The 12,929-nt window shown below is 43.0% G+C and overlaps 1 pseudogene; it reads left to right on the top strand.

Moving 5' to 3' along the window:
• Positions 1-2,175: 2,175 nt before the first annotated feature.
• Positions 2,176-6,510, top strand: LOC138032555 (uncharacterized; annotated as a pseudogene).
• The last annotated feature ends 6,419 nt before the right edge of the window (positions 6,511-12,929 follow it).

The following is a 12,929-nucleotide window of genomic DNA, read 5'->3' as shown; positions in this document are numbered from 1 at the left end:
TCGATTTTTTTTCCTGTGAATTTTTTTTTGTACTCGGTGTAATTCCGGTATACTGCTGTTATAAATTTTGCATGAGGTTTATCTTGTAGTTGACAATTTGCAGATGTCATCCCACGGCGGCTTCCTTTGTGATGGACTATGTAACAATTAGACCCGTAGGGCCGCAACGGCTACGGGTCAATAGCCCAAGAGGCGAAGCCGAATGGAATATTGATCCGTGGCCCTTGAGGGCGAAGGGTCTAATTGTTTTAGTATCTCCCAACTAGTCAGACAGAAAAGGCAATAGTAAACTTCGCAAATGCAAGTTAAAGACATTTATTTGGGAATAAAACGAAAGAAAGCGTCACGCTTTTCGCTACTCGAGGACTATTAATAACAGTCCTCTAGTAGCGTAGCCAATCAAAATGCAGGATTTTCATTAGTCCACTAGTTGGGTGTGTCTTCTTTCAGCTGATGATGACTTTGAAAGTGCGTCTCAAGTAGGGAGTAGGGTATGGCCTGGTATCAATTTCTTCCCAATGTTAGAATTTGCACAAACTCTTCCCTTTTGGTTTTGACCAGTATTGCATCGCCTTCGCGTAGAATTGTCAGCTCCGGATATTTCAAGGCGACTAGGAACTTAGGTCTTTAGGAAGTTTGTTTTGTTTGGTTACCTAGTGATTGGAAGCGGTTGCTCCTTTCTTATGCAAATGTATGTGGAGTGTTTTCACTCACGTGATCAGTAACCTTGTTGTACCACCGAAACAAAAGAAAGCGTTTGCAGGATAATAGAAGTCAATGCCCGGAAGATTAGTTGGGTACACCAACATGGCTGATTTTGAAACCCGAACTGCCGAACCCTAAGACTTGAAATGTAAGCTATTGGAAATATAATCTCGGTGAACTTTAGACCTTTTTTTGTGCTGTATGAGAGGAGAGTTTTTCACAGACAACGTGTCAAGCTAGAATCGTAGGAAAATAAATAATTTTAAAATTACATCAAGCGCGTGATTATTTGTCGCGAGACCCGTTCACGACAAAAGTGGCGACCCCGCCAGGACACTGGAAAGCATGGAAGACCTTTACAAATCAATAGAGGCGAAACTACAACTTCTCACCTTTACGAATGGACAGACAAGCGTGCAGTGAAAAAGGAAAACTTCGCATCAGTAGAGAGATTGAAAACAACTTTAGCCAAGAAAGTGGACGAAGTTCATGACCTCAAGGTAAGAGTACAAGAATTGAGGTTCGAAGAGGGGGATGACGGAGAAGAAATCTTAAAATGGAGCACAGACCTTGAAGAAAAATTAAGCGTGTTTTAAAAGGCCATTGACAACCTTGGGTCAAAAATTAAGACGTTCAGGAGCGCGGCGCTCGAAAACGAAAAGAAAAGGGAGGAAGATGAAGCAGCTGTAATTAGAGAAAAGAAATTTCAAGAAGAGATGCGTTTTGAAAAGGAAAAATTAGAGCAGAAACTTAAATACGAGGCGAAAATCGAAGAAAACCGAAAATGCCAGATTAAAGAACAATCAATCAACGCGAAGCTGCCCAAATTACAAATTACAAGGTTCAATGGCACGCATACAGATTGGCTGAGGTTTTGGAACCAGTTCAAAGCAGAAATTGACTCGGCCGATGTGCCCCAAATCACCCAATTTTCTTATCTGAAGGAGCTGCTGGAGCCACGGGTTAGAACAACAGTTGACGGCCTACCCTTTACTATAGAAGGCTACGAGAGGGCGAAAAGCATATTGAACACTAATTCTTTGCCCGCTATCCATGGAACAAACCCCAACAAAATCATGGAATTTTACCAGAAGTTGTCCCCAAATCTTCAAGCATTGGAGACTATGGGTAAATTAAAGGAAATCAATGGTTACGTTCGAATTACGCTCGACAAGTTGGAGGGTATAAAAGGTGACCTGGTGCACACTGATGACAACTGGCAGGAATGGGATTTTCCGAAACTACTGAAGCCTTGCGCAAGTGGACAGAAAGAAATCCTCCGAAATTGGAAGATAAATATCGGCAAGAAAAACCAACGCTGCCTAAGCCACCTCTATCAAGGACGTACCAGGCCAACCAACAAGACCCCAGAAGAAAGCCATGCGTTTATTGCGATAATTCATCTCACCAGTCCATCAACTGCGAAAAAGTCACCACGATACAAGAACGAAGGAGACTGTTGAACGTAAAACAACTTTGTTTCAATTGTACTGGTGCAAATCATAAGGCCTCAGAATGTCGCAGCACTTCCACCTGCAGAATTTGCAAACGGCGTCATCATTCATCTATCTGTGAGAAAACATCTCAACATCAAGAACATATGTTAGTGGCAACCGGAAGAGGCGCGGTTACCTATCCAGTCGTTGTAGTTAACGTGGGAGGGATACATTGTCGTGCCCTACTTGATACCGGTGCTGGGAGCTCATATGCTTCTGCCGCATTACTCGACCGACTAAGAAAACAACCAGTGCGAAAAGAGCTGAAACGAATTGAAATGATGATGCAGGCAACAACAAGAGAGATTGAAATCCATGAAGTCGTCGTTAAGAGCTTATCAGGTGCATTTCAGCTTCGGACCGAGGTAACCAAAGTAAATCGTGGTGTCCTGCTCAGCTTAGGCAACCCGGGATACAAGGACATGATTGATACCATCATCTGAAAGGGGTAGAAATGGACGACATCGATACGAAAAGGGATTTACCAGTTCACCTTCTCCTTGGTGCCAGCGAGTACGCTCAAGTCAAAACAGAGACCACACCCAGAATCGGCAAACCCGGAGAACCCATCGCAGAATGGACGCGCCTAGGGTGGACTATCTTATCACCCGGAAGTGAACCAAATCTCACCAGCATGTTCCTAACACAAACTTCCGCTGTTGACTACGAGAACCTCTGCAGACTTGACGTGCTCGGATTACAAGACCATTCGGTTGGCGATCAAGACCTTGTTTACGAAGAGTTCAAGGAGCAACTCCTAAGGGACCCAGAAGGATGGTACGAGACTGGCTTACTCTGGAAGGGCAACCATCCACCTCTTCCCAACAATAAGCCAGGAAGTCTGAAACGCCTGGAGAACCTCGTAAAGAAGCTGGAGAAGCAACCAGGGATGTTGTACGATGAAATCATCCGAGATCAACTAGCCCAAGGAATAGTCGAGCGTGCCGAAGGCGAACCAGAAGGCAAAGAATTCTATATCCCACACAAACCAGTTTTGCGAGAGACGGCGGAGACCACAAAAATCCGCATTGTTTATGATGCTTCTGCGCGAGCCTACCACCAGGCCCCATCCCTCAACGATTGCCTTGAGATTGGGCCACCATTGCAGAACAAGCTCTGGAGTGTGCTGACAAGGAACCGCTTCCAACCAGTGGCATTAGCTGGAGACCTAAGGCAAGCCTTCTTGCAAGTGCGAATAAGAGAGGAAGACCGAGACGCAATGCGGTTTCATTGGTTGAGAGATTTGGAGAGCAAGGAAGTCGAAACCCTGCGTTTCACACGGGCGCTGTTCGGGATGTCAACGTCGCCATTTCTGTTGGGCGGAGTAATCGAACAGCATCTTAACAACCTCCAACACAAGTATCCAGACACAGTAGAGGAAATAAGAAGAAGCCTTTACGTCGATGACCTAATCAGCGGCGATAAAACGATCGCGCGTGCACAGCATTTAAAGGAAATGTCCCAGACCATCTTCAGAGAGGCAAAATTCGAGCTAAATAAATGGCACTCTAATGTCCCTATCCTGGAGCGGCCAGAATATCGAGAGGAAGGACCAGAAGAGCAGCAGAGTTCTCAAGGATGCGAAGCCCAAACCTACGCCAAAGACCAGTTGGGTGTAAAAGGAGGAGAAACGAAATTACTCGGTGTGCGCTGGAACAAGGCCACGGACAAAATCCAAATCAGCTTTCCGGAAGCGATCGAGAATGTCACCAAGAGAGAAGTCCTGGTGAAGTTAGCAAAGATATATGATCCCTTAGGGTTAGCACCGCCCATCACTCTGGAGGGAAAGATGCTCTACCGACAAGCGTGTGAGCTGCGAATTCCATGGGACCAAGAACTACCAAGGAAACAGACGGCCAGCTGGAAGACGTGGGAGGGAAATCTTCCCGAAATAATTGAAGCACCAAGAAGCATCGTTCAGTACCAGGAAGAAATAACCAGCATTAACCTCCACGCTTTCGGCGACGCAAGCAGCCAAGGCTTATCAGCAGCAGTATACGCTGTGTCTCATCAACCCTCAGGTATATCACAGGGACTCGTAGCCGCCAAGTCCAGGCTTGCAAAGAAGGGATTAAGCATACCGAGGCTTGAACTGGTAGCCGGCCATATGGCTACTAATCTGGTGCACAACGTGAAAGAAGCCCTACAAGGATTTCCCGTAACAAGTGTCCATTGCTGGCTAGATAGCAGTGTTGCTCTCCACTGGATCAAGGGTGGTGGGGAGTACAAGCAATTCGTGAGTAATCGCGTCCGAAAAATCCAAGACAAGGAGTACATTCATTGGCGCCACGTGGGTTCAAAGGAAAACCCTGCCGATCTGGGCAGTCGAGGAGGAAAAGCAGGAGAATGTGCGGATCTGTGGTTTCAAAGACCGTCCTGGTTACCATACCCAGAGAATTGGCCGTCAGACATCGTTACTAGCCCAAGCAAAGAAACTCAAGCTGAGGCAAAGGTGATCAAAGAAGTTCTCGCCGTGGCAATAGCAGACGACAAAGAACTTGACCAGTTATTACAGAAGTGGGATCTTTGGAGGGCGGTTCGAATTTGTTCATGGATAACACGGTTTATCCAAAACTGCAAGTTGAAACATCAACAGAAGATCAGCGGTCCTCTCAACACTGCGGAGATAAACCGTCGGATAGAGTTCTGGGTGCGAGATAGTCAAGTCAGATGCCTGAATACAGCCAGTTTCAAAGAAGATCAGCTACGATTAAACCTTCAGAAGAACGAAGACGGTTTATATGAATGCAGGGGCCGCATTCAAGGAGATTATCCAATCTACTTACCCGAAAGTGCACTGTTCACCAAAAAGCTGGTCATGCACGTGCACAACCAAACCTTGCACGGGGGAGTCGGCATGACGATGGCGAAGGTTCGAGAGAAGTACTGGGTGCCACGGTTACGACGTTTGACAAAGCAAGTGATTAGGGGCGGTCATGGCTGCGAAAGATTTCCAGTGGCGGCACTCCCAAATCCACCAACAGGCAACTTGCCGAAGGAAAGAACAGCTGGATCATTACCATTCAAGTTCATTGGAGTGGATTTTGCTGGACCAATTAAGTACCTCAGCAAGACCAATAAGGAAATGAAGGCTTACATTGTTCTTTACGCCTGTAGTCTCACCCGAGCGGTCTACCTGGACCTGTTACCAAGCCAGAGCACTGACGAGTTCCTAAGCAGCTTAAAACGATTTATATCAAGAAGAGGGCGCCCCGAAAAGATCTTTTCAGACAATGGGAAAACCTTTGTGGCAGCAGCGAAGTGGCTGAGGAACGTTATGAAGGATGAAAGGTTGAACGACTTCCTCGCCAGACAAGAAATAACTTGGCAATTCAACCTCAGCCGAGCCCCATGGTGGGGGGGACAATTTGAGAGATTGATCGGCGTAGTGAAGCAGACTCTGTACAAGTCCATTGGTAATGGGAACCTCAGATGGCACGAACTTGAAGAGGTCATCTTAGATGTGGAGAGAATTATTAATGACAGACCCCTGGATTATGTGGAGGACGACGTCCAAATGACCCCCAGCGTTATGCTCTTCGGCCAACCAAATCAACTCCCAGAGGAAGACCCGAGTAACATAGAGGATGACAGCCTCAGAAAACGAGCGAAGTACCTGCGAAGGTGCAAGGAGGTGCTGTGGTTGAGATGGAAAAACGAGTACCTCAAGTCCCTCAGAGAGCGCCACAACCTTAACCAGAAAACCAAAGAAACAGCCTTGACTCCGGGAGACGTTGTACTTATCAAGGGTGAAGAAAGAAATCGAGGATTGTGGAGGATCGGTGTAGTGGACAAGTTAATCCCTGGTAGAGACGGGATAGTGAGAGCAGTGCGACTGAGGGCTGGAAAATCTTTCCTGGAACGACCAGTTCAACATCTCTATCCACTTGAGCTGTCCTGTGACAGAAACACCCAAGAGGGGACTGCTAGATTGAATGCTCGAGCTTCAGAGTTCCAACCTAGACGTGCTGCAGTCAGTGCCCGTCAGCGCATAGCTGCGATAGCAGAAGATGAACTAAATGAGAACTGAACTTTTCAATGTGATTTAGAGTTTTTAATGTCATCGTTTACCTTGTTCAATTTATATTTGACATCATAAGAGTCAAATAGGGGGAGAGTGTCGCGGACGTTAGCGTTACATTGCGTGATTTTGAAACCCGAACTGCCGAACCCTAAGACTTGAAATGTAAGCTATTGGAAATATAATCTCGGTGAACTTTAGACCTTTTTTTGTGCTGTATGAGAGGAGAGTTTTTCAGAGACAACGTGTCAAGCTAGAATCGTAGGAAAATAAATAATTTTAAAATTACATCAAGCGCGTGATTATTTGTCGCGAGACCCGTTCACGACAAACTTGGCTTGTGATTCATTTTCGACGTGGCGAAGAGTGGTCGTCAACAGCTAAAATGCGCATGTTGTGTAACGTAAAACAACAATATAGGAAAGTTATGAAAAACAAATCATGAAAATGTCAAAGTGAGCCATAAAAATGTTAATGTAGTAGAAAAAAATATAGAGCACGAAAGTATCTTACAATGAAGGGAAAAATACCGTAGTTGTAGTCAGGCATGATAAAAAGAATTAAAAAACTTGTTGTCACTGACTAAAAAAACTTGTGTAAAAAGACGTTTCGGTCAAAATACTATGACCTTCTTCAGCATAAAATGGCTTACGAATACAAAATGAGTGCTTAAAAAAGCCGTAGAAATGTCACTTGGGATTGCCAAGGGCCTTGTAAATGTCCGGAATGTAAACGTGTTCATTAATGGAATTAGGTTCGCGAATTGAATGCCACGCATTTTTCCCCATTGGGAACAACGGTCAATGACCTTGACGTCGTCAAGGTCAGAATCGTGATTATTCTCTACGCAATGTTGGGTTAATAAAGAATTCTTATCTCCTGTAAAAATGGCTCTTTTGTGTTCTCTTGTTCTAGATCTTAAGGCCCTTGATGTTTGACCGATATAAACTTTGATGTTTGACCGATATAAACTTTGTCAAAAACTGTGACAAAGTTTATATCGGTCAAACATCAAGGGCCTTAAGATCTACAACAAGAGAACACAAAGGAGCGATTTTTACAGGAGATAAGCTTTTTATAACAGTGTAGAAGTGTCGTAAACAACGTAAAATGTATGTGATGTATTTGAATGTGTGAATAAAATGTGAATGTGTGTTGCTTTGATTTGAAGCTCATTACTGAACTTTATTTCAAGCCGTGCGCTCCTTGTTCGTTAGCATCTATTGCTGTCACGTAACGGACATTTTAGACCCTTTCACAGCATTCCCGCAGAAAAAAATAACGCGTTATTTTCCGGCCGGGAGGTCCGCTTTGGGAAAAAAGTGTGCCACACTCGAGACCTCTGGCACAGTTTTTCCCAATACGAACGAACCTCCCGACCGGAAAATAACAAATATATATTCGCTCTTGCACTTTACAATTTACATTTTTTGTTGTTACACGTACAAACGATAATATTGAACAAATATAGAGCATGGAGGCCAAATAAGTGGAGAGTTTTTCAAGCAAGTTTTGAATTTGCCCTCCAAAGAAAGCCTGAAAAATTTAATTCTGCGCTGAAGAAAAACTTGAAGGCTAAACCGATAATAAATCGGGTGTTACAGTTCCCTCTGTGTTATCAATTTTCACAATCATTTTACTTCTGCTCATCTTAAAAGCATATTAAGGAAACAGTAGCAGCTTAAAACAAACGAGTGAAATTCGGCGCAATTCCGTTCTCGGTTTGTGTCAGATTTACTTCGGTTAAGATTAAGTTGACTACAGTAACGTTTGCACAATGTTGAAAGCCTGAAAGGGGGCAATACGACAGTGCGATACAAAAGGGCCCCCAACAGGTTTTGTCATTAACTGTATTTATTATATCTCTCAGATAGTACGCGCGCTGTAATTGGCTAAATTAGCGGGTGGTATTCTACAGTACGGCCCGCTGTGCAGCCCGCTAAATTTAAAATTTTGACAAAGCATCATCTAGCGAGTTTTTCATGTCATTGCATAAACTTGTACTGAAAACCGATTGAATCTTGCAAGCAACTATTTCAAACTTAACTGCCAAGAAGATTTAGTTTTTGGGATTTTGGCACGGCATTCTTTGTGGCAGTTGAACCTTCCGCTTCACTTTGACTGGTTTACTTGCCCGCGCGCCGGTTAACCTTAGAGATATAATAAATATCTTACTAACCTCGTTTTCTCGGTCCGTACTGTAAGTTACGGATCCTCGTTTTTTCCCGTTGATTTATGGCCCAAGCGCGAAGCGCGCTTGGGCCATAAATCAACGGGAAAAAAATCGGTCCGTAACTTGCAGTACGGACCTCGAACTCAGTTAGTAAGAGGTATTTATTGATCTGAATCGCGGTGTTTTTGTAGCTTCACATCATTCGCGTTCTTCTTTTTTGTCCCAGGGGTGGCTCTTTTGCTGATGATCATCGCGATAGTTCCAGACCCCCAACTGCGTCCTCCAGCCGTAGTGACTTGGTGTACTCAGAAAGCCAACAGAATGCTTGGAAGTTCGACGGATATTCTTCCGAAAATGATGTAATCCTTTCTCTCCATTGTTTTTGTTTTAATTTCTAGTCTAATGCTGATTTTTTTTCCCTTTTGTTCCTGGAGTGGAACGGGAAGACAAAGGCTTACGCACACTTGAACGGCTGTTTGATCTCAACCGACGGCTGTTGTTCGGATGTACCCCTTGTTTTTGCTTGTAGTCCCTACAATCTAATGCAAAAGATTTCATTGCTTGTACCCTCATTTAGACGGAAGCCAATTATGACGGAGTTGCGTCACCTGAGTTTAGCGGGAGTCGGCCATGGCAACGGACCCAACTTGAAAGCGGAAGCGAGACGGACTGGGACCCAAGACCAGGTAAACTCAGTTGGCCTTTCTTTTACGCAAGATTTTCCTCAACTGCTCTTGTCTTCACAGACAGACAACCTATATTTAAGCACGACTCAGTGGTAGATTAAGCTATGCAGCTTGAGGGGTCGTGCACAAATAACTCATTAACATAATTTTTAGTCATAAAGCTTTTTACCAACCCCTAAGTTATTTTCTAAAATCTGTTGTTTACATTCATAAAATAGTTTGTGACATCCATGATAAAACGTTGCTCACCCTCGACTTTCTCGATGAGCACAGGGAAAAGCGACTTCTTGCTGTTTCCGAACCAGAGAATCGCCGAATCACCAACGTCCGGCTATTCTATGCATTCGCACAAATTTGAAACAATCAATCATGATTGTGTTTGCCAACGGATACACAACATGGACTCCGACTTTGACTGCGCTAATTTCGAAACAGAGGCCTGTTTCTAAAAAATGCCAGAGGCTTTTCGGGCCCGAAAAGAAATTTGTGAAACTAAGATCTGTTCATTTTGAAGAATTGATCTTTGAACATATTTCCATGTCCGTAGAAAACAAAACAATTGCAAAGTTTCATGAATTGAAACGTTTTCCTTATTGAAGATACAAAGCGTTTTTTTATCACCCGAAATTTTTCCCGAAAAGTTTCGGGATCTTTGAAATACGACCTCCAGGTCAGAGTTCGTAGACAGATGTACAACAAAATGCCCTTATTTTTTGGGTAGTTAGCCTTGCATATTCGTTTTCGCATCCCCAAGGAAAACGACTTACTTTTTATGGTTATTCAAGCAAGTAGTTCTTTCCCCACAAACCAGAATTTTCATCCAATTTGTTAAACACAAAGAAATATTCACTGACACAACAACAATCTTGTTTAATTAACTCAAATCCAACAGCAGGTTTGCTAAACAGGGATCAAAAGTCGTGAAACCCAACCAAAATGTGCTCAATGTTATGACGAATTCTAAAAACACGAGACAAATCATGAATGTGACATAACTCATGATGTTCACTCAAGCTCAAAAAACATGTTTTGGTAAACCGCTGACAAGTAGTGTACTTGCGATCGGAAAGCCTTACCTGATTGAAAAGTAACCTCGGAATGCTGACGACGAAGCCTGTTTTAAGCTGAAATAACCGCAAATTTAGCTAAGAAACGGAGTGATCCGATGCCTTGTCCACGAAGTTCTATTTATTAAACAGAAGCAGCAGTGTTTTATCAGGTGTAAATCCCACAAATTTAGCTGAGAAACGGAGTGATCCGATGCCTTGTCAACGAAGTTCTATTTATTAAACAGAGGCAGCAGTGTTTTATCAGGTGTAAATCCCTAGCGCCACAGAATGCATGCTGATTCTTATTCAATGAGGCGTTTCGTTTAATCGCAATGCAACAAACGTTGTTGCTTTTCATAACTTTGACATTTATTTTAAGTGGCTTCCCTTTTATCATCACGATGCCAGATAAATGTGAACAAGGACTTAATCGGTGTCAAACCCTTTTCTCGTGACTAAATCGGTTTATCCCATTGGACAAAATGCCTGTTTGATATTAACGAGTTTCTGAAGGCTGCCAGAAAGCACCACTGTAATCTTTCAAAAGTAAAGAATGGGGTTTCTTATAATAGAGACACCTAAGTCGTCTGGGACGATCTTGGGCAAACTTTTTTGTGTCTGTTAAGTTCGTCTGGTATAAAGACGGCCACAAGACGCATAACGGGTCTCGACAAACTGTCCACTTTAGTACGTCTTCGAAGACGCAGTAAATTGGATACTGAGTTCTTCCAGACGCATTGTATGTCTTGTGCCCGGCTTTATGCCAGACGAATGTGACAGACCTAGAAAAAATGTTTCCCCAATTTCGTCCCAGACGGATTATGCGTCTCATGTAGATCCCGGTCCGGACTTTACTCTAGACGGATAACATAAAGCACGCATAATTCGTCTGGATGGACTATGCGTCTCTGTTATAAAAACCGCCATTTTGTATGCTAGTGAGTCGTTGAATTAATAGTTACTGAGCATATATATTTCATTTTCCCACAGGAAGACCAACACAAGGATTTAATCGATATTACAGCGGCGAAGAATCTGACTCAGCCTAGTCGGTGTGCGAAAACTGAAAAGAAAGAAGGTCATGAATTCCGTAGAGATCCATTCCTTTTCTCGAGCGATATGCTCAATTCTTCGTGCATACTCAGTTTACTTAATTAATGTCTTCAAATATTCGATCTTTGAGAAATGTACTGCTATTTTTACTGAGAACAGAAAATTTGTCTTGAATTGTAGACTACGTATACCGTAATTACTTCATTAAACACCGCATTTCAATGACGCATTAAATGTTTCAAAAAGCAACTTTAATTCCTTTTCAAGAACTCATTAAAGAGCCTAAAATCCTATCAAAATGCCGATAAAACGTCACGTGTATGAGCTTTGTATCCTAATAAAACACTCGTTTATACATAGTAAGGCATAGCTCGTTTTTCTTGTATTCTAATATTCTCCTCTCACAATTGGAACCATTGTTCTAAGTCCAGCTTAGGGACACCCGCCTCGCACCAATGTGGCCCGGGTTTGAATCCCAGACTCGGTGTCATATGTGGGTTGCGTTTGTTGGTTCTCCAGACTCTGCTCCGAGAGGCTTTTCTCGGGGTACTATGATTTTCCGCTGATTTTCCCCTCTGCTCAAAAACTTAACCAATATGATTTGATATGTCTTTATTTCATTTAATTCGATTTCTGTGCAGTGTCCCTAGTTACATGTAGTGCCCCAGCGTTAAACAGTTGACACTTAAGGTTTTAAAAAACTTGAAAAAAGAAAAAAAACTTCAAAAGTCAGTTGCTCTCAGGATAAGGGGATTCCTCAAAATAGATATTGCCAATACCAAAATTGCGTATTTAGTAAAGTTAAATCGGAGGTTAAGGCAAATTTCCCAGGCTCTCTTGGAGATGTCCTTTGAATCGACAGCCACTTATAAGTGCATTATAAGGCTGAATTGATCATTGTCACAGCCAGAACTGCTTTCCCACCCACCCTCCAAAACATGTTTCAAACTTTAAAGGTCACAGGAAACTTCAGTCTTCTACAGGATAAGCACATGCCGTGGACCTCTTTCATAGAATAAAACAATCTTACTTTCAATGCAATGTCGAAAATCCAGACCAATTTTTTTTTTGAAAAAGAAGCCAGTAATTCTAATTAACATAGATACCAATAAATGAGTATAGGTTTAAAAGAAAATTCGCCCTGAGCGGGATTTGAACCCACATCCCCCCGTTATTAGTGAGGTTCACAAATAAAATTAGCCTGTATCCCTTGTGGAGCCTTCCTTGTCATCCTCTAAGTTGACTACGGTTGTGTATCATTAACTTGATCCTTAGTTGGATTTCAAGTGGAGTTATAGGCTCCCCTACCTTGTCACCCTAATGAAAGAAAATTTCCCGGGAGGCCCACGCCCTAATCACGTAAATCACAGACCCAATTCTCTTAAAAAAATGCTTTGTTTATAGTGGAAGTACACTTAGCTATCAAGCTAGTTTACAGGTACTCCACTGTTAACAAGGTGAAAGTAACAATTGGCAAACTTAACAGAAACATATTAAGAACCCCAACTGGCGGGAGGCAACCAGTTGGCTATTTACAAAGCATGGTAGAGTTGAATCCGGGACAACCGGAAACAAATCCAAACCAGAGGTTATAACGGGATTTGAACCCGGAGCAGCCGCATGCAAACCCAACGCCCTAACCACTGGACCATACTGCCTCTTCATCTATCTTAACCTGCGATACACAGTTTTGGAGCCTACACCAATCATTTTCCCCTTTTTTTACAGTAAATCCATAGCCTAGGA

This window comes from Montipora capricornis, chromosome 14 (assembly GCF_036669925.1).
Source record: "Montipora capricornis isolate CH-2021 chromosome 14, ASM3666992v2, whole genome shotgun sequence".
Taxonomy (NCBI): Eukaryota; Metazoa; Cnidaria; class Anthozoa; order Scleractinia; family Acroporidae; genus Montipora; species Montipora capricornis.
The sequence above is the reverse complement of the archived record's forward strand: the minus strand, read 5'-3'. Positions and strand labels throughout refer to the sequence as shown.